The 21,974-nt window shown below is 36.6% G+C and overlaps 1 protein-coding gene across 7 annotated transcripts in view; it reads left to right on the plus strand.

Annotated features, from left to right (window-relative positions):
* Positions 1 to 639: 639 nt before the first annotated feature.
* Positions 640 to 21,974, plus strand: part of UBE3A (ubiquitin protein ligase E3A) — a 95,343-nt gene continuing 74,008 nt past the window's right edge. For 4 of the 7 annotated variants that reach the window (XM_041751408.1, XM_041751409.1, XM_041751411.1 and 1 more), the window contains exon 1: positions 640 to 770. The gene's annotated coding sequence lies outside the window, so the exon portion shown is untranslated. Of the gene's footprint in view, positions 771 to 984; positions 1,183 to 21,974 lie in introns of those variants that run through there. The other 3 variants (XM_041751415.1, XM_041751412.1, XM_041751410.1) reach the window with 3 other exon arrangements.

Consider the following 21,974-nt stretch of genomic DNA (forward strand, 5'->3'; position numbering starts at 1 on the left):
GAGCCACTTCCCCTTCCCAGCAGGCCCTGCGCGGGCGACGACGGCCAGAAGGCAGGGGGCAGAGCCGGCGTGAGAGGGCGGGGCACAGCGCTGCGCCCGCCCGCGCGCACCCCAGCCCCGCCTCACGTCGCTGCGTCCCGGCTCGGAGCTCTCGCCCGGCCGGGCGGCGCGCGCTGCCTGCTGGGATACTCGGCCCGCCCAGCCAGTCCTCCCGGCTTGCGCTGCGGCCGCGAGATCCGCGTTTTTTTCCAAGATGGTGGCGCTGGGTTCGGGGTGACTGGCAGTAGACGACAGAGCCTGAATCCCCTTCGCTGGAACCTCGACACACCGCCTTCCTCCCGCTCACGCACCCCGCTGCCACTTAGCCATCCGCCGGCCTGCGCGCTCGCCTTCCGCCGCCGCCTCGGACTTGGGCTTCATCTTTGCGGACCCAACGCTTCGGGCAGCGGGCGGCGGCGCCTCCCTCGGCGCGTCTCGGGGTCGCGCTCGGAGCAGTCCGCAGCCCAGCCCCGGCTCGGCGGGCCCCGCAGCTCCCCAGCGCGGACAGGCGGCGGCTGGCGGCGAGCCTCGGGGTCTCTTGCGGCCCCGGCGCCCCCTTTCCCGGCCTCCGTCTCCGGAGAAGGAAGCGCGGGTCCCGCATGAGCCCCGGCGGTGGCGGCAGCGACAGGGAACGAGGCGGTGGCGGGCGGAGGCGGCGAGCGAAGGCTACTGCGACCAGTGAGGCAGCCGCGGCTGCGAGGGCCACGGCCCGGGCGCGGGGGCGACCGCAGGTCAGTGTGGCCGGGGGCCGTTCCCGACGTCGTCTGTGTCGCCGAGCCGCCTTCCGGGGCTTGGGAGGGAGGGTGGGAGGCTCCCGGACCGCGCGGCGGTAGGGGCGTGGGGGGGGGCGGCTGCTGCCAGGACTAGGCCTCTGGTGGCGGCGGCGGCGGCGGCGGCGGCGGCGGCGGCGGCTGCCTCCGTAACTGTCAGTCCTGGCCGAGGGCCGGAGGGAGGGTGGTGTGGCCGGAGGGGACGCGAGCGGGCCCGGGGCGGGGCGTGCAGGGCGTCGAGAGTTGGCCTCGGTGGAAGGGCTCGCGGAGCAGGCCGGACCCGGGCTGGTAGGGCCGGCCCTTTCCTCCCGAGGGGAGAGTTTTTCTTGAGGGCTCGGCCCCGTGGGTGAAAAATGCTGAGCCTGGCGCTGCGGTGGGTTGGGATTTGGGGGTGGACAGTGGCGGGGGTGGGGTTGGGGGGGGGAGGGTGGATGAAGTGGGAAATCAAGCCCCGGGTCGCGTCCACAGATTTTCCGCGTTTTCATGTTAAACGTGAGTTACCGGGTTTGCCAGAAATTCCCTAAAATGCAAACCTGCAAACAGTTGGCATTTTTTACTTTCCCTTTTCAGTTGAGAAAATGAAAAGGACTCTTCGTCATGGCGTGGAGGTTTTGTTGGTAAAGTGAGAATTGAACGTGGCAAATGCTTTAGTCAATAAAATTGTTAGAAATGATTTTAATGTAGACTTAGACTCCTTCAAAGATAATTTAGTCTCTGAATTTTTAAAAACGACCAATGGGCATACTAAAATAGAAACATTACTAAATCTGTCTGGGATTCTATTTATTAAGTGGCTAGGGTGCTGTTGAAATGTGAAAGAATAGTAATATGGGATTTACAGTCCATAGTTACCTTCCGTAAATATGAGGGGAATATGGATATAACCCATAATTTTGGAGGATTCCACTGCCTGCAATATTGAAAGAAGCAGGAAATTATTCCAGAATATTCTGGGGGGAAGAAAAGGGCCTGAAATGGAAAGGACCTAGAGTTTGGAAGTATAACTGTTAAAAAGTTACCTGTCAGAGTCACTGTGTGGATACCCAATAAATATCTTGAGTGAATGAGACAAAAAGGATAAGAAGTGTTTATTCATAATCTCTGACTAATAAGTACTCAGATTATTGTGTAAGCCATGTAAAAATTTAGAATTTAGAAAGATAAAAATATAATTTTGTCATGATGTATATAGAAATAATTTGAGGTAGATAGTGCTTATAAATCGGGTTATCACGTTTGTAATAAAATGAATACAATATTCACGATGATGCTGATAAGACCAAAGAATGAACCTGAAGCCATTTAAAGAAACTAATAATCATGACAACAAAAGCAAGAAATAAATTCAAGAAATAATGACCTTCTCCTTACAAGAATGGGATTGGAAACTAAGGAAGTCTTGTATCAATATATATTACCTAGTATGTTAAGTATTATGTACACTGTTGTCTGGACATTGCCTAGTTCTTGAGGACTTTACAGAGTAAATTACAATATTACAATGTTTTGGTTCCTTTTCAGGGGTTTTGTAAGCTGTTTTTGTTTTACTTCTCTGAAATTGTACATTTTTTTCATGGCTTAAAAAATACCTTCTTAAGTATGCTTAATAGAAGTGTGAGGAAGACACATTCTCATCCCACTTGCCCAGCTCATGTAATAGGTTTATTGGGTATTTAAAATTGGATTTTAACATTTAATCAGTTGTATTTCTTAAACTTTAGATCATTTTTAAAGTGGTATTCCTCTCTCCCCTCCAAAAAAGAAAAAAAAAAAATCACCTCACACATCTGAAATGATTTGCCATTTCAAATAAGCAGTCAGTGGAATAATCCAAAACTATGCATCATATCTAAATTTTTCAACCCAAACACTTGAAATATTTACAGATGTTTATTTTCTTAAATGATTATTGGTTATGTTCTTGTCATGTTGCACGTTTTTGTTTATATCTAAACTAGTATCGGTCAAAACAGGGACATTACATTAAGTACATAGGTATCTGTTAAGAAATTAGTTTTTTGTTTTTTTATGAGCGAAGACAAATTTTCTCTTTTTAGGATAATTCGGGATAACAGAGTTTTGGCTGATTTTTGACATTCCCGCTCTGCCCCCACTGCAAATGAAAAGATAAATTCAGACATTATAGTGTATACAGGGAAGATAGCTTTGGAATTAGATTCCATTTTTAGTTCTGGGCTCAACCTTACTTGTTTGATCTTAGAAAGTTACTTAGTCTTGGTGAACTGCAGTTTTGTCATCTGTAAAATGGGGTGGTGAAACTAACTCAGTTTCAAGGATTAGAGTTCGTAAAATGTCTGACACTTCAGCCCTCAATAAGTATTATCATTTGAAGTCTTCCTGAAACGCCGTTTTTTTTTATTGTTCTTAATATTATTCTCACCTTACACACAGTGAACTCTTACCATGTTATCTTTTACATTATTTTCATTCTCACTACCTATGAATTCACTTTAAGGGCAGGGACTTCTAGTGTTTACTAGAAAGTGTGTTGCCAGAGTATGGATGAATTAGTTACCAGTAAATAGCTAATGTTACTGGGTACCTACTGTGACTGCTGTGAGGGTTAGGTGTAGGAGCTACAAAGACAGGAAACTGTGTGTCTTTGGAGGCTTATAGTCTAGAGGACTTTCTCCACTTAACACCATGTTTTGTGAAGTCTATCACACAAGGGAGCCTCATCTGTGCTTTCGGTCATAGGGCAGTTCTGTAGACCCAACACTTCCTGCCTGCAGCTGCTATTCTAAAGAATATTGTTTTACGCTTTTATACAACTATTTGGCACATGTGATATACTTTATATGTCTTTATACCTTGGTCCTACTCCATAACCCAAAATCGGGCACAGTATGTGTGTGTATGCGTGTGTGTGTGTGTATGAAATTTACTTTGGTAGTTGTCTATAAAGACTTTGATATTTTTCTGGGGTGATTGTCTTCTGGTTCTAGATTTATAGAAGTTTCAAAGGTGAGTAGGACTGTTCTTGAGGCCAGGCACTCCATTTTACACCTGAAGAATTTGAACTGCAAAGCTTTAAAATGATTTTTCAAGGCCACCTGGGTAGCAGAGCTAGAACCACAGTCTGAGTCTCTGGACTAGAGTTCAGGACTCTTTGTACACAGTGGCACATGTTCTCTCCTACCTAATGGGAATAGTTTGCTTCTATTTGAGTGTTTTCTACACTATTATAGGAAGACAGACTTCATAAGATGCCATCTTTGGGCCTTCTCTGAGCATAACAGTGCAGGAAATGGGGCTTTTTCTTCTAATAAAGGAAGTCAATTAAAACTACAGTAAATAGAAATGATGTTAATGTACAAACATGTCTTGTGTATGGAACAGGTGTTTAAAATATTTAAAAGTGCTATATAATGTCATAACTTAAATACATAAATACATATTTATAAATAATAAATGTTTATATCAGCTTTCATTTTCATTTACTCTCAGAAATGTTACCTATAGTGTGCTTTTATCTAAGTTATTTTTAATAAGTAAACACCATTATGGATAATAAGTTGAAGTTTTTTTTAAGTTTAAGGCCAATCTGAGAATGAAATAAAACTAATACTTTTTTTTTTGTAATATTGCTGTTTGCAAATGAGATTAAGCTGACAGTTGTTATTGTTTGATTCTAAGCTTCATGACTGTGAACTCCCTAAATTATATATAAATTTTAAGTTTCAGAGTCTCAACAGGTTCAGTGAACAAAAGCCACCAAGAACCACTGATGTGGAGGAAGAAGCACTTACTTTGGTGTCAGAAGATCATGGGTTCATCCTTCCCATCTAGCTTCCTATCTGGTCCCTAGCAGGTCATTTATCTTTCAAAGCCTATGTTCTGTTAACTTCTGTTAAATAGGGCGATACTTGCTTTGTCTGTTTCAAAGGATTGTTTTTCAGATGTGGTCATTCTCAAACATTGGGATAATACTGTATAAAGTGACCTTATACATGGTTTAGTGACTTGCCCAAGAAAACCAAGTTGGTTAGTGGTAAACACATGATTGGAACCTTGGTATATTTACATGCTTTTCTCTGTAAACATTTTTAAACTTTTCATACTTCTAGAAGTATTATTTTGGGAAATATTTAGTGCATGAATTTATTTTAAATTTGTTAACTACATTTGAAATAAACAATAGATCTTAATAATTAGCGATGCGGGGGCAGCCCGGGTGGCTCAGTGGTTTAGTGCGCCGTCAGCCTGGGGCGTGATCCTGGAGACCCGGGGTCGAGTCCCACGTCAGGCTCCCCGCATGGAGCCTGCTTCTCCCTCTGCCTGTGTCTCTGCCTCTCTCTATGTCTCTCATGAATAAATAAATAAAATCTTTAAAAAAAAATTGCTGATGCACTATTTGGTATCATTAATCCTTAGATTCCTTCTGTGATTACCTTTACTTCTTGACCTCTTGTTAATTTGATAAATGGCAGGTGAATCATAAGGTTGACATGGATTCTTACTTGGTAAGATTATTCCTGAAGTCAAACCTAGGAAGTCTGCTGGAATCTACAAGATGAATTGGATCACATTGGATCATAGAAAAAAATCCTATATAAGACTTTATTAAAGTCAGCATCTGTGCCACAAATAAAAGCATGGAAGTTGCATTTGATCCCTTGACACTTATTATACAAATAGGATAAAATGTTCCTTAAATGAAACTCCTTGGCCAGTATGGAGCTTAATGTGACTAAGATCTTAACCGTTAAGTGTGTTACAGAAGTTGACTTTCTATACTCTTCCAGATTAGTTGAGGTTAGTCAAGCACAGATCCTTTTATATTACAGAAATAAAACAACAAAAAAAATTGACCTGTCTCTGCAGTATGCAGGCTTGTAACTCTTTGTTGCTAATGCGATGACTTCTTGTATCAAGAGGGATATCTTATCCATTTCAAGCTTCTAATATAATAGACTTCTATTCTTGGATGTGAGAGGATAGTTTTAGAATTGTTTTTGTGGCCTGTAACTACTATCCTAATATATTTACTTTTATATTCTTTGTAATTCAGAATAAATTCTGAATTTTTCCTCTGAATTAAATATGCAAACAGTACAGAGAATAATGTAACAATCATGTATCTACCATTCAATATGGATAAATGTCACATTTTGTCTCTTGTACTCTTTAGCTCCATCTTTAAAACTGGTGTTATTCATTTTCTTCTGAGATGAAACTTCTAGCACTGTAGATACCACTATGGGAATTTTCTTCGTACTGCCAACAAATACTTCCTTTCTCTTGTCAGATGTAAAACATAATCCTTTTCCTTGGAAGGGAAAGAATGAAATGCCCACCAATGTTTTCTCTATAAAGGTAATGGGTCATAGGGAGAAACATGAGTATTTCCAGCTTATTAATTATTTTAGTATTTTTTCTTATGGATTCTATTTATTGTGCTTCTGTGTGTGTATATGTGCCAATATTGATTACCTTATAATGTGCCGTAAATGAGGATGTTGATTATTTACCCTTGTTAAATAAAGTTTTTGGGGAAAAATATAATCTTTTGAGCACCTGTTGTATGTGATATATATACTGATCTATTTCACACAAAGAGTAATTGGGTAACATTTTTCTTTTACAGTTTTTTTTTTTTTTTTAGATTTTATTTATTTATTCACAAGATACACAGAGAGAGACAGAGACATAGGAAGAGGGAGGAGAAGCAGGCTCCATGCAGGGAGCCTGATGGGACTCGATCCCAGGACTCTGGGATCATGCCCTGAGCAGAAGGCAGATGCTCAGCCACTGAGCCACCCAGGCATCCCCTCTTGCAGTTTTCTGAAGTGAGCTGAAATTGCATTATATTCCATGTTGATGATAGAAACTATGCTGTTTAAGATATTCTAAATTTAAAACTTCTAAGAAATGAAAGTTTCCCTAATTAAGCTGTTTCATTCATATTCAATTTCTTACACATTTTTCTATATCTGTGACATATTACTATAGACTGAAAGATTATGTCCTTACAAAATTTAATATGTTGGTATTGTAACGCCCATTTAAATGGTGTTAGGTGGTGAGGCCTTATAGAAGTGAGATCATGAGAGTAGAGTCTTCTTGAATGGGTTAGTGCCTTATAAAAGATTTCAGAGTTCCCTCTTCCGCCATATGAGGACCCAGCCAGCAGACGGACAGCTAGCTGTCTGTAAACCAGGAAGGTGGTTCTTGTCAGATACTGAATTTGCCAGTTTCTTAGGCCCTAGGAATTTGAGAAAGAAGTTTGTTTATAAGCCACTCAGCCTGTGGTATTTTGTTTTAGCAGCCTGAAATGGACCAGGACACATTAAATATATTTAAAAAAACAGAGAGGGAAAGTAGGAAATTAAATGGATAAAGTTTGGTAGGTAAGGTAAGGTAGGGATACATTCTGCTTGACAGAATGGAAATGCTTAAAAAGTGGAGGATAGTATTGAAATGTGAATGCTTAAGGAAATATATTAGAAAAACCAAGCTAACTTTAGTTTTAAGTACATAAAACTAGATTTCTGCATTTCAGATATTATTGTATATTTCTTTACTGCCCAGAGTACTGTATTTCAAATTATCAACATGAAAAAGTCTAACTGGTCTCATTTAACTTTAGAAGGGAGTCAGTTCACTCCTAAAATTCTTCTTACAACTTGTGGGCTAGATGAAAGGCAAGGAGGGGTGAACTTAAAAATAGTTGGATCTCAACTGGAAAATAGGTAAGTCACTTATCTCAACTGAAATTAAATCTTTTCTTTCCTCTTGGATTGAAGATTCTATGAGAACAATAAACATTTGCTGCCTGTCTCATTTTTTTCTTTTCATGTATAGTTTTATATATTTGTAGGTGCTTGATGAGTTCAGGACTACTTTTAGATATCTACTGTGGGTTGATGAACTAAGAAAGAATGGTCAGGAACAAAATCCTCTAGGCTTCAGAACTTTAATTAATTTTAAGTAGATACAGGACTAGGGGTCAGCCTAGATAATGGGCCAAAGACCTATCTATGTATGGCCCCACTTTACATGTACTCTGCCTGTACTGAATTTGACAAGGTTTTCCTAGTAGGAAGGGTATGTTTGTGTTTTCCATAATTCTAGCTGACATCAGACTTTGAGAAATTGAGGCTTATCCCTACCTTACAAGTTTCTCTTAAGTGATCAAGATTTAATTCCTCTAAGTGCTATTTTAGACATGTAGCATGTGTTTAAAACTGCCATGAGTACAATAGTATTTATTTTATGTTCTTATCTCGATATCTTCCTTTAATAAGAGTAGATTGGGTTAGATGATCTCAAAGGTAACTTTCAGTTTAGATACTATATATATTCATTTTTTCTCTTTGAATATATGTTTTAATTATTATACTTAACACATACAGTAAATAATATAGGAAATATTCATTCCATTCAGAACTGAATTCTTCGACTTTCGATTCTTTGAGAAGTAAATGCAGTCTTACGTATTCACTTACAGCAACATCGTCCTAATCTTTCCCAGTCCTATTACCCTCTTTCTACTTAGATAATAACAATCCTGAGGTTGAGTATACATCATATTGTTTATACTTTTACTGTACCCCTGTACGAGTATCCATAAGTGATAGATGTTCTGTTTTAAATTTTTACAAATGGTACTGTATTGTACAGAATCTTTCATCAGATTCTTTAAAAAAAATTTTTTTTTTGAGATACATATATTGGTGGATGTATGTCTAGTTTATTCAGTTTGCCATATGGTACTCCATCGTATGGCTATATAAAATGTATTTCACTATTGATGGATATTTTGAGTTATTTCCCGTTTTGTTATAAAGAATGCTGCAGTGATTGCGTTTACACATTTATTTGGTTGAGATACTGGGCAGACTCATTAAAGTGAAATTGCCTGGGAATAGGTTGTGAACAACTTTTACTTTATTAGATATTTTTAAATTCTTCAATAAAATCAATACGCCAGTGTATCCTTTACTACCAATATATGTGTATTTTGTTTTCCACCATCCTAGCCCATACTTGGGATTGTCCGATTTTAAAATTTTTGCAAATTAAAAAAAAAAATTTTTTTTTGCAAATTTGATGGCTGTGAAATGATACCTTTTTTTTTCTACCTCACTTTAATTTGCATTGAATGGTGAAAATTGTGGGTAAATGGATATTAATTTTATTATTTTTGGTATCTTTTAAGTTTTGTAAATTAAAGAATTGTTTTAAAAGAATGAGCCATTTTCATACAGTATATTTGTTGTAAGGGACCTTGAGGATCATCTCATACAACCTTCTTATTTTGCAGTGCAGCCATGGAAATTATCAGAATAAAATATTGCTTTTTGCCCATTATGGTATTCTCTTTTGGGATATAGAATCTCAGGTTTCACTGTTGAAATCATGAGTCTTTTCCTTTATGATTTGTATTTTTTGTTAAAATCCTCTTTTATATTGTCTGCTAGGGGTTGAGAGGTTCATGTTATTTGGGATTTTGTGGGTTTTTTCTTTTTTAAGATATTTTATTTATTCATAGAGACAAAGAGAGACAGGCAGAGACAGAGGCAGAGGGAGAAGCAGGCTCCACGCAGGGAACCTGACATGGGACTTGATCCCGGGTCTCCAGGATCACGCCCTGGGCTGCAGGCGGCACTAAACCGCTGTGCCACCGGGACTGCCCGGGATTTTGTGTTCTTGTGAGTTTTTTTTTTTCTTTTTTTCATATAGGTCCATGTGGGAGGGAGTCAGAAATCAGATTTTTTTTTTCATATGATAAGCTAGTTGTTCCAACATTAAATATTGAATTCTTCCCTCCTTTTTTTTTTTTTTTTGGTCTGTATCACCTGCCATGTACTTGGGTTTTAGTTTCTTTCTTTTTTTTTTTTTTTTTTTTTTGCTTTTTAAAAATTTTTTGGTCTTTCTATTTAAAACACCAGTACTGGGGATCCCTGGGTGGCGCAGCGGTTTGGCGCCTGCCTTTGGCCCAGGGCATGATCCTGGAGACCCGGGATCGGGTCCCACGTCGGGCTCCCGGTGCATGGAGCCTGCTTCTCCCTCTGCCTGTGTCTCTGCCTCTCTCTCTCTCTCTCTCTCTCTCTGTGACTATCATAAATGGATATAAATAAAAAAAAAAAAAAAAAAAAAAAAAAAAATAAAACACCAGTACTACATTGTTTCATTTCAAATAGGTTTATATTAAGCTTTGAAATCTGAGAATATAGGCCTCTCTTTTATTAATTTTCAGAACTATCCTGGCTCTTAGACTTTCATTCTTTCATAATCATTTAAAACTGGTTTATCAGATTCCTTTGGAGATATTATTTGGAATTGCATTGAATATATATTGAGAATTGATGTGGTTTATCTTGTTATTTATTTGATTCTTCTGTATTTTGCATTTTTCTACATAAGTGCCTTTTACACATATCTTATGTTTGTTCTTAGATATTTGATTAATGTTTTTACATTTAGCATCTTTTAATGACATTTGGTTGTTGCTGGTATTGATTTTGTATCCATCAATTTGGATGAACTCCATCATTTCTAATAGTTTGTAATTCTTTTGGATTATTGTGAACAAATTACAATTCTGTCTTTTCAAGTGATCTTTTAAAAATATAATTCTAACCTTGTTACTTTCTATTTAAAATTTTTCTTTGACTTTCCATTGCTTTTAGAGTAAAATTCAAAAACCATTATTAGTTAACAAAGTCCCACGTGATCTAGATTTTCTATTTCTTCAGCCTTACCTTTCTCCACACTCCTTATTGAACAGAACCATCCAACAGTACTGACCTTTTCAGTGTTTTGAGCTGTCCAACCTGTTTCTTTGCCAAACCCTTTGCCACTGCACATTTGGGCAACAAATTTCACCCATCCTTTAGGTCTCAGGGAATACTGCTAAATATTCCAAAGTATTACTCAGGGAAGCCTTCTCTGAAGAATCCTCTTGTACTCACTGATTTTAGTGCTTCCTTGTATTATGCTGTTATTGAATCCTGCTTTTTCTAAGTACATAATAATTTCAACTGCAATTATGTAATTTCTTTACTATTGAGTTGATTGTATGAGAAAAGTGGTTCTCTATTTAAATGATTTTTTAACAGTAATCTTTAAACCAAATATGGGGCTCCCACAACCCCAAGATCAAGAGTCGGTGTTCCACGTTACTGAGCCAGCGAGTTGTTCCCTCTTTTTTTTTAATGTGCAATTTCAAGCATTTGTGAGTGTTGGGTGAATGAATGAATGTACTGGTTCTAGAAATATTACTCCAGTTGGTAGCTAATCAAAAGAATGAAGCTACTTTGAGGTATTTTACTGCATATTAATAGAAAATTAAATGCCCTCAATTTTTACTATTTATGTCCTTCAAGTATGGATGGTCTTTAGAACAACAATTTTCTGTTTTTAATAGAAGCAGTCTAGTTCACTTAAAATTATATGTGGTAAGTTTTCTTCAAAGCAGTTTGAAGTTAAATTAGAAGCCAGTGGTCTTTTGTTATCCTTAAGTCAGATTTTATGAGTTTGATACACAGGTGAAATAAAATAAACCTGCAAGTACGTGTTCATGATTATTTCAAGGAAAACCCACCTACCTTTAGTTATTTTAGTATCTTGTACTATGCATCTTTGTGTGTGTGTGTGTGCGCGCGTGCGTGCATGTATAACACAGGCTAAAAGCTAGCATAATTCTGGGTTTAATTTTAGGTTAGGCGCTATATAAGATTGAACTCAAATGAACTATAGTGCAAAAAGAACCCAGGGGAAAATTTCATAGTAGCAAGCCCTTGGGACTACGTGGCACATTTGCTTCTATTTTCATTTCATAGAATAGTTGACCAGAATGAGTGATTTTATCATTAAAACTAGGAAATTGAAATAATTCTGGTGACTTAGAATTTCTAAAGGATCTCTGTAGATGACACTTGATCTACACTTAGATAAGATATGCTCACTGCTGGTAAGTCATGTGATAAAATAAGTGTGTAAAGATAACCTTATTGGGGGAAAATAACATTTTATTATTGACCAATCATGAGTCTCCTTTCTATAGTTATTCAGATAGGTAAATAAGCATAATTTAATTAATTTCTAAAATGTTCACAGAACCCAGAGGGAGGGCAGACCAGTTGTTCTTTTAGAGAGTTCATTTCTTTTCCAGTGCACAGTGATTGTGATCCCAGAGTTCTCCTACGTATAACTGATTGTACAACGTAGATTTGCAGCACACTCTCAATTTTAAGTATTAGATTATTCCTATAAATCATAAAACCAAAAATTCCAACATTTTCATATTTCCAGAGAGCCTCCTTTATTTCCTGGTTGGTTGTCCCCCTCCCCCCATATTGGTGTGTAGAATTATTTTCGACTGAGGAAATACAGGTAGATAGCTGTATATTTTTAAGTACAAAAATAAATGAACGTTTCCTCTCCCTTTCTTAGCTAATTCTAAAACATAACAGTTGTTCAATGTAAGTGTGGAAAAACATAAAATTGCCTGGCAAATACCAAACAAGTATATCCGTAACTACAGGTACATGCAGCTTTTATCCTTTCTTGAGAAATTAAAAAAAAAAAAAAAAAAAAAAAAGATAAAACAACACTGTAGTTTTTACAGTTTCTAACTTTATTGAGATATAATTCACATAATCATAAGATTCACCCTTTATTTTTTATACAGATTTTATTTATTCATGAGAGACAGAGGCAGAGATACAGGCAGAGGGAGAAGCAGGCTCAGTGCAGGGAGCCTGACATGGGACTTGATCCCGGGACCCCAGGACCACACCCTGAGCCAAAGGCAAACACTCAACAGCTGAGCCACCCAGGCATCCCAGATTCACCCTTTTAAAGCATACATTTCAGTTTTAGTATATTTGGGTTGTAGTATATTCAGTATATTTGGGTTTTAGTATATTCACTGCCACTAATAGAACATTTTCTCATGATCCCCAAAAGAAACCCTGTACCTGTTAGTAGTCATTCCCTATTCCCTTGTTCTCCAGCCTCTTACAAACACTAATCTGCATGCTTTCTATGAATTTGCCTGTTCTAGACATTTCATATACAAGAAATCATGAAATACGAGCCCTTTTGTGTATGGTTTCTTTTTACATAGTATTTTTAACTTTTTTTAATGGCTGAATAGTATTATACTATGAATATACGAACTGTTCAGCCATCAGTTGATAAATATATTTGGTTTGTGTCTTTTTTCGTATGAATCACATTGCTATAAACATTCATATACAAACTTTTGTGTGAACATATGTGTTCAGCTCTCTTTGGTATATGTATCTAGAGATACTGCTGGGTCATGAGATATCTATGTTTAATATTTTGAAGAGCTACCAAAATCCTCCAAAATGACTGCATCATTTTACAGTTGCATCAGTAATGTATGGAGGTTCTTTCTGATAGCTCTACTTCCATGCCAAAGATGATTGTCTCTATTTTAGTAATTTTTGTGTGTGAAGGTTTCTCTTTGTGGTTTTGATTTGCATTTGCTTAATGATTAATGATAACATTTCATGTGCTGATTGGCCCTCTTTGGAGAAGATCTACTCAAATCCTTTCCTGTCTTTTAATTGGGTCATTTTTTCTTTTTACTGGGCTTTAAGCATTTTTTATATGTTCAGATGCAAGTCCCTTATCAGATAGATGATTTCCAACTATTTCTCCTCATGCTATAGGCTGTCTTTTCACTTTCATGATTGTTTCCTTGAAGCACCCAAGTTTTAATTTTTGATGAAGTCCAACTTACATATTTTTCTTTTGTTGTCTTTGGTGTTAAGAAATCATTGCCTAATCTGAGGTCATAAAGGTTTATGTCTGTTTTCTCTAAGACTTTTTAGTTTTAGTTCTACATTTAGGTCTGTCACCTGTTCTAAGTGAATTTTTGGATATGGTATGATAAGTTTAGAACTGGAATGCATTTGGGATGTTTTTGGATATGGTATACAAATACCTATCTTTCATTTTTTTCCACTTGGGTAGCCAATTTTTTAGACCACTTGAGGGATCCTTTGCTCATTGATTTAAAATGCTGCCTTTTTATTTTATTCTTTTTTTTTTTTTTTTAAGATTATTTATTTTAGAGTAGTGGAGGAGCATAGGAAGAGGGAGAGGAATTTCAAGCAGACTCTGTTGAGCATGTAGCCCAGTTTGGGGCCCAATTCCACGACCCTGAAATCATGACCTAAACTAAAACCAAGAGTTGTATGCTTAACCAACTCAACCACCCAGGAACTCCAAAATGCCACGTTTTTTATAAACTAAAAAAACGAAGTATAATTTGTATCCTATAATGTATACATTTTTTAAGTATACAGTTTTATGTATTTTGATGCATGTATATACTGTAACAACTACCACAGTTAAGATACAGAACATTTGAGTTACTCCCCAAAAATGTTACTTTGGTAGTCATTCTTCCCTTTTTTTTTTAAATTTTTTTTTTTTTTCATTCTTCCCTTTTGGCTCCGGGCAACCATTGATCTGCTTGCTAGTTTTCCCTTTTCTAGAATTGCATATAAATAATATGGTAAGTTATGTACTCTTTTTTTGTTTGTTTGGCTTTGTTCCTTCAATACATATTTGAGATTCCTCCATTTTGTGTTTATCAGTCTTTTTTTTTTTTTTTTTCAAATATAGTGTGGCTGTGCCACAGTTTACTTATTTATTTGGTGAACATTTAGATTTTTTCCACCACTAGGCTGTTGTGAGAAAAGGTACTGTTTACATGTGTCTTTGTGTGAACATACTTTGATTTATCAGGGTAAACAACTTAAACTGGAATTACTAGATCATATAATAAGTTTATGTTTGAATTTATAAGGAATTATTTTCCAAATAGGTATGCTATTTTGCATTCCCACCAGCACTGTTCTTTCAAATCCTTGTCAGCATTTGATATTCTCAAATGGCAGACATTCTGATGGTTGTGTAATCCCATTGCAGTTTTTTTTTCTTTAACTGTAAAATACCCATAACATAAAATCCACCATTTTACACCATTTTTATGTGTACAGTTCAGTGGCATAAAATACATGCATGCTGTTTTGCAGCCATCACTCTTACTTATGTCTGGAACTTTCTCATCATCCCAAATTCAAATAGTAACACTCCCTCGCCTCCTTGTCTTTTCCCTCTCTCCAGCCTCTGGTGACCACTGTTCTACTTTCTGTCTCTAAAAATTAGACTGTTCTAGCTACTTACATAAGTGTGATCATATAATATTTGTCCTTTTGCTTCTGGCTTGTTTCACTTACTGTGATATTCTCAAGGCTCACTTATGTTACAGCATGTATCAGAATTTCTATTTTTCTTTTAAGTTTGATTTATTTTTGAGGGAGGGAGCATGAATGCTGGAGGAGAGGGGAGAGGAAGGTGCAAAGCAGACTCCCAGCACAGAGCTGGGCTCCATCTATCTCATGGCTCTGAGATCATGACCTGAGCTGAAATCAAGTCAGGTGGTCAAATCACTCTGCCACCCAGGAGCTCCTCCTTCCTTTTAAGGCTGAATGTTATTTCCTTGTATGTAAAAATACCACATTTTGTTTAGCCATTCATTCACTGGACACTTGGATTGCTCTTCTTGTATGTTTAGCTCTTGGGTATATACCTAGGAATGATATTGCTTGGTCATATGGTAATTCTGTTTAATTTTTGGGGGAAATCAGTGTATCATTTTCCATGAAAGCTGTACCCATTTTACATTCCTACCAGCAATCAGAAAAAGATTCCAGTTTCTCCACATCCTTGCTAACACTTGTTATTTTGTTATTTTTTAAAAATAATTTTCATACTAAAGGGCGTGAAGTATCATGGTTTTTACATTTCCCTGATGAAGAATGTTGTTGAGAAGTTGTCATGTGTTTATTGGCCATCTGTGTATTACCTTTTGCGAGTACCCAAATACTTTGCTCATTCTTTTCGGGATACAAATGCTTTATTAGATACATGTATTTCTTCTGTGTCATTACTGATTTTTTTTTTGGTCAATTATTTTATTAATTACTAAGAATATTGAAACCTTCAACCATAATTGTGAACTTGCTGTCTTTTCTTTCAGGACTGTCCATTTGGTCTCATGTATTTTGAAGCTCCGGCTGTCATGTGCATTCATATTTAGGACTGTTACATACCTTTGAATTGATTCTTTATTGTTATGAAATATCTCTGTGGTCCTCTATTAATGTTCATTGTCCTAAGGTTTACTTCATCTGGTATTAGTATAACCACTCTTCCTTGTGATGATTCATGTTTACATATTACATCTTTTCCAACTTCTCTGTATAGTGTCTTTCTTTTAGACTGTGTATAGTTTCATCTTTTTGATTTTTACAATTTCTTGCTTTCTGAGTGTTTAGTCAATTTACATTTATTATACTTGACTACATGATTGGGTTTAAGACTACCAAGTTACTATTCATTTCTATTCCATCTACGTTCTTTTTTCTCCTCTTTCCTGTTTTCTTTTGGATTGAGCATTTTTATGGAAGTCTGTTTGATCTTTGCTATTAGCTTATACCTTCTCTGCCCCCAGAGTTTGTACTAGTATTTACAGTATATCCCTTAATTGATATCAATCTATTTTCAGAAATATACTTCTTAGAGTATATTGTGAGAATTCTAATAGAGTATAAATTTGTTTACCCTCCTCTGTCATCCTTTGGGTATTGTTGTCTTATATTTTACTTCTATGTAAGTTATAAATTCCACAATCTTACTTGTAATTATTTATTTTTAAAAATTTTATTTATTTATTCATGAAGGACCCAGACAGAGAGGCAGAGACATAGGCAGAGGGAAAAGCAGGCTCTGCAAAGGGAGCCTGATGCGATACTTGATCCCAGAACCCTAGGATCACACCCTGAGCCAAAGGCAGAAGCTCAACCACTGAGCCACCCAGGCATCCCTGTAATCATTTCTTTTATTTTTTATTTTTTTTAATTAGTTCTTTTAAATGGCCAGTTGTTTTGTAAAGAAATTTAAACATTAAAAATTAAAAAAAAAACCAGGTTATTAAACCAGATTTATCAACTTTTTTTTGGTATTTATGCTCATCTTTGCCATTTTTATTTTCCTTTGTGTAGATTTCCTTATGTAGATGCTGTTTTCTATCTTGTGTTATTTCTCTTCTACTTGAAGAATTTAAAATTTTTTGAAGTGCAAATACATGAGCCAGAAAACTTTCAGGTTTTATTAGCATGAAAATGCCTTAATTTCTTTATTATTTTATTAGGAAAATACTCCAACTCAAGTGTGAAATAATTGTAGAATATAATTCCACAATTAACATTTTTCTTTGTGTTGTATCTGTCCATTATTTGTTTTAATTCTTAGAGGCTTTTCAAAGTAAGTTGCAGTTATTTTTCCTCATCCTTAACTTCAGCATGTATGTTGTTAACTAAAGCTTAGTAATTTATTATTAGATAACTTTAGTATATTGAATTTAACTGATTTTAGTATATTATTCCAGTTATTTATTTCTGTGTAATAAATCACCCTTAAACATCAGCATTTAGTTTGCTTATGAGTCTGTGCTTTGTGCGTACTGGAAGGTACAGCTTTGTCTTGGCTTCAAGTATGTCACAGTGGCTTGATAACTGGTGTAACTTGATAACTGGAGGCTAGAATTATCTGAAGGATGGTTCACAAATCTGGAGATTGATGCTGGCTCTTAGGACTTCAGCTAGAGTTCAGATCTAGAACACTTAAATGTTGCCTTTATATGTGGTTGCTTGGCTTCCTTACCAGGTGGCTGACTTATTCAATATATGGTGACTAAATTCTAAGAGTATCTTAAAAGAGCAAGGCGGAAGTACATGGCATTTTTATAACCTAGCATTAAGTCACACAGCACCATACTCTTGATTCAAAGATCGCAGAGGCCACTCATATTCAAGAAGAAGGGACATAGACCCCACCACCTGATGGGAGAATGTCAGTGTTAAGCTTGTAAGAATAGCATGTGTTATGGATTATATTGTGTGCTGACCATATTTGGAAAATAAAATCTGCCAAATATACATAGCATTCCATGAGAGTTTTGACAAACGTGTACACCTTTGCAATCCAACCTATACCCATTTCTAGTCAGTTTTTTCCTCCAAATCAACCATTGTTCTGATAACTTTCATCTTAGATTAGTTTAGCTTGCATTAGAATTTCATATGAATGGTATATTAATTCATACAAATTATTTTACTCAGCATAGTATTTTTGAGATTCATCCGTGTTACTGCATGTATAAGTTGTTTGTACCTTCATTCTTATACTGTTTTCAGTTCTTAGCTGTTATGAATAAAGCTAAAATGAATAATTCTTTAAAGTTTGTGTGAATATAATATCTTTTCTCTTGGGTAAATGCCTAGGAATGTAATTTTTGGGTTATAGGGTAATTATAATGCCAGATCTTTTCCCCAAATTCATTTGTTTTGTTTTATACTCCTACTAACAATCAATGAGATTTCCTGTTGCCTAATGTTGTTAACATTTAGTTGTTTTGATATAGCCATTCTAGTAGTTGTATAGTAGTTTCTCTTCATTATTTTGGAGGGCAGTTTCACTTGATACATAATTCTAGATTGACCTTTTTTTCAGTCTTTGTTTCTTTTTTTAAAAAAAAATTTATATACATTTTTAAAGATTTTATTTATTTATTTATTTTAGAGCATGTGTGCATAAGCTGGGGGAGGGCAGTGGAGGAGGAAGAGAGAGGGGGAAAGAATCTCAAGCTGACTTCACAGTGAGTGAGCCTGGAGCCCAGTGCAGGGCTTGATCCTGTGTCCCCAAGATCACGACCTGAGCCAGAAACCAAGTCAGACACTTAACCAACTTAGCAACCTAGGTGCTCCATGTTAGCCTTTGTTTCTGATGAGAAGTCTGTGGTTATGCTTACCTTCTTTCCCTGTATTTGAAGTCTTTTCTTCCCCTCCCTCCCCCTTTTAAGATTTTCTCTTTATCACTGATTTCATTTGTGACTATCCTGCTTAGGATTTGCTCAGTTTTTCTTTTTGCATGTGTTTTTTTGATCTGTACATTTATAGTTTTATCAAATTTGAAGTGCCAGTCATTGTTTCTTTTTTAATCACCTATAATCACTATAAGTCAGTAAGACTTATATGAATGGGTCGGGGTCAGTGGCAAGGATTTCATATGATATGTGGAGTTTGAAATTTATCTTCTAGGTATTGGGGAAGCATAGAATATTTTGAGCTTTACAGCGATATGGCCTAAGTCTGGAAGATAATTCCAATAGAGGGAGTAAAGGATAAAGGCAAATAGGAAACCAGATGAAGTAATGAGGGTCTGTACTGTTTTGGTGTGCATGGAGAAAAAAAAGGAAGAGTGATTTCAAAGATAAAATTTATAGGGTTTGATTTTAAATTAGAAGGGTGGTACAAGGGAAGGAGTATGGCTAAGACAACTTGGGTTTGAATCATAACCTTATATTTACTAGTTAAATGACCTAAAGCAAATCACCAAAGAGAAAACTCCTCTTTTGTAAGATGTTTATTCTGTGAGCATCTTCAAGCATTAGAAGTGTAACAATGAATGGTCTAGTCTGGACTGACAAGTTTGGGCCAAATTGTGTATAGTTTGGTCTGAAATGTTTGGGAGATTTGGCTTTATTTTGAAAGTGTTGAAATATAGGGGATTTCTGAGGTAGAATTGGTAGCATTGGGTGAGCAATTTACTATACTGGGAAAGGGGCCTTTAGAGTATGACTCAAAATTTTCCAATTAGGGTGACTGGACTGGCAGAGCCATTATCATCTCACTGGGTTTTTCTTAATATGTGTGATAAATGTCTTACAGCTTAGTTTATATGTCACCTCATGAAGAATACCTTTCCTGTCCTCCCAAATTAAGTGAGAACTCTGTATACACTTATCATATCCTATGTTTCTCCCTCAGAACAGCATTATCCATTGCAGTTGCATAATTTATTGTGGTTTTTATTAATAGTGCCCAGTTTGCCCATTACATGAGGATAAGAGATTATGTCTAGTTTCTTTCACTGTTTTTATCCACTTCATAGGCACTCAAAATCTCTTACACTTTTTAAAATTGAGATATACTTGATGTATAACATTGTATTAGTTTCCACTAGTGGACATTTTTTTGAATGAATGATTAAGAATTTGAAGGTTAAATTATCAACTGATGGTTAGGCTAAATAAATATAAAGGCTAAATAAAAATGAGAGGGAAAAAATAAAGAGTGGCAACAATTTTAGTTTGTAACTAGAAGAACAGCAAGATCAGGCACATTTAGGGTGGAGTGAGTTTTTTGGGAAATAACTGAGTTTGATTTTAATGCTAATAATATATCCGAATATCTGTGTACGATTGGTAATTGAGAGTAGCAGACTTATAGTTATAACTCAAGAGATAAAGGCATAAAGATGTAGAGTTAAGGGTACTAAGTATAGGGGAGTTATAGAAATAGATGACATTGCACAGATAATTAATTTAGGTTAAGAAAAGGGGCTAGTGCAAGAAACTTGGGTGACCAAGAATGAAAGGTAGGAAGATGAACTAGCAGAAGACCTAGTTGCTGTGACAGGTAGAAGAATATGGGGCCGGGGGGGGGGGGGTGTACAGCATTATGGAAGTGAGAGGCAGATGAGGAGTGATTAGTGGTGTGAAATGCTATAGAAATAAAGTAGGATTGGGGCCACCGGATTTAGAATACACAGGAATGATGATGACTTCTATAAGAAATGTTAGGTGAAAGGTTTTGTATGTTAGCAGCTGAGCTCATGGTTTTCAGGTCTTTCGGAGGGGTTGTGTTGATTCACAACTCAACAGGGGTTAATGAAGTTGAGGGTATTGTGTGGGGATTATATATGAAAGGAGTATTTAAACATTTTAGTTTACAGAATGGATGAGAGCAGTCTTCGGTGAGTTGTGATATTTATAAATCTACAAAGCTACAAGTAGCTTTACCTATAAATTTAAGACATAACCATGGTGCAAAGGAGAAGAGAAGTGCTGAGGGAACACAACAAAAAAGTAATAGAAAAGGTAGTCCTTGAAATTAAGTTTTCACCTAGGCTTAGAAGGAGGTGAAGGAAATAGGCTGTTGGAGAGGAGTTGAAGCACATACCAGATGTAGTAATAATAATATAGAGACATATGTATATTTGTGTTGTGCATATATAGTGTGAGAGTAGGCAGATGGACCATTGTAAGAATAATGAAAATATTAGAGGGGCAGATGAATGTATACCAGTAAAGGCATTTCTTAATTAGGTTGGATTTCTTAGATTATTAATTATTAGACTGAGCCATCTGTTGAAGAGGGACACAGATACAACAATAAAGTCGTTAGGGTGCTAATGGTTTGCAAAGAGACTAACATTTCTGGTTCTTACAGTTTGTCTTATTTATCCTGTATCATTCTAGATTTGGTATATTTCCCTGTGATTTTGTGTTCTTAATCTTCTAAGGCAAGGTTTTTCAAATTGAGATCTGTGTATTGCCTGAAATATATGTTAAAAATACAATTCATGCTTTCTACAATTCTACTTTGTCTACTGAATCCGTCTCTGAAAGTAAAGATCAAGTATCCACTTTTTACAGATTTCCCCAGCTGATTCTATTCCTGAATAGATTGAGACTTGGTCCTCTAAGGTCTTAAAACTTGGGTAATTGAAAAAAGATGTGTTTATATGCTGTGCATTCATTTTCTACCATCAATCTTTAGGCCACTGAGTGATTTTCTTAGTCTTTGGGAGTTGGTTTCTTCTTGATTAAAGGAGATGGATTAAAAGATTGTAGTTCTTATTCCACTGAGAAATGCTCTGATCATTAACAAATGAGTTAAGAATTTATAGTGATTGTTTGGACACATGCTTTAAGCTCAGAATTTGGTTTTTTAATCAAGTTTTGATAGACATGTTAAATATTTGATTTAAAGAAATAATCATTGCTGTGTATTGAGCTTCTTTTAAGTACCAGTAAGCATTGTCCTACATACTTTGAAAACATTTTCTCTAAAATTCACAACAACCTGAGGCCTGAGACTGACTCAAAAGACAAAAGGACTTGCCCAAGGTTTCTAATCTAGGAGGCAGGGGGCACATGCCTGTATAATGTACCTAACATAACAGATGCTCAGCATAGAGAATTTAAATAAAAGCTAAATGGTTATAGGTGTCTAAAGGAATTAGAGG

Source organism: Vulpes lagopus, chromosome 4, assembly GCF_018345385.1.
Source record: "Vulpes lagopus strain Blue_001 chromosome 4, ASM1834538v1, whole genome shotgun sequence".
Taxonomy (NCBI): domain Eukaryota; kingdom Metazoa; phylum Chordata; class Mammalia; order Carnivora; family Canidae; genus Vulpes; species Vulpes lagopus.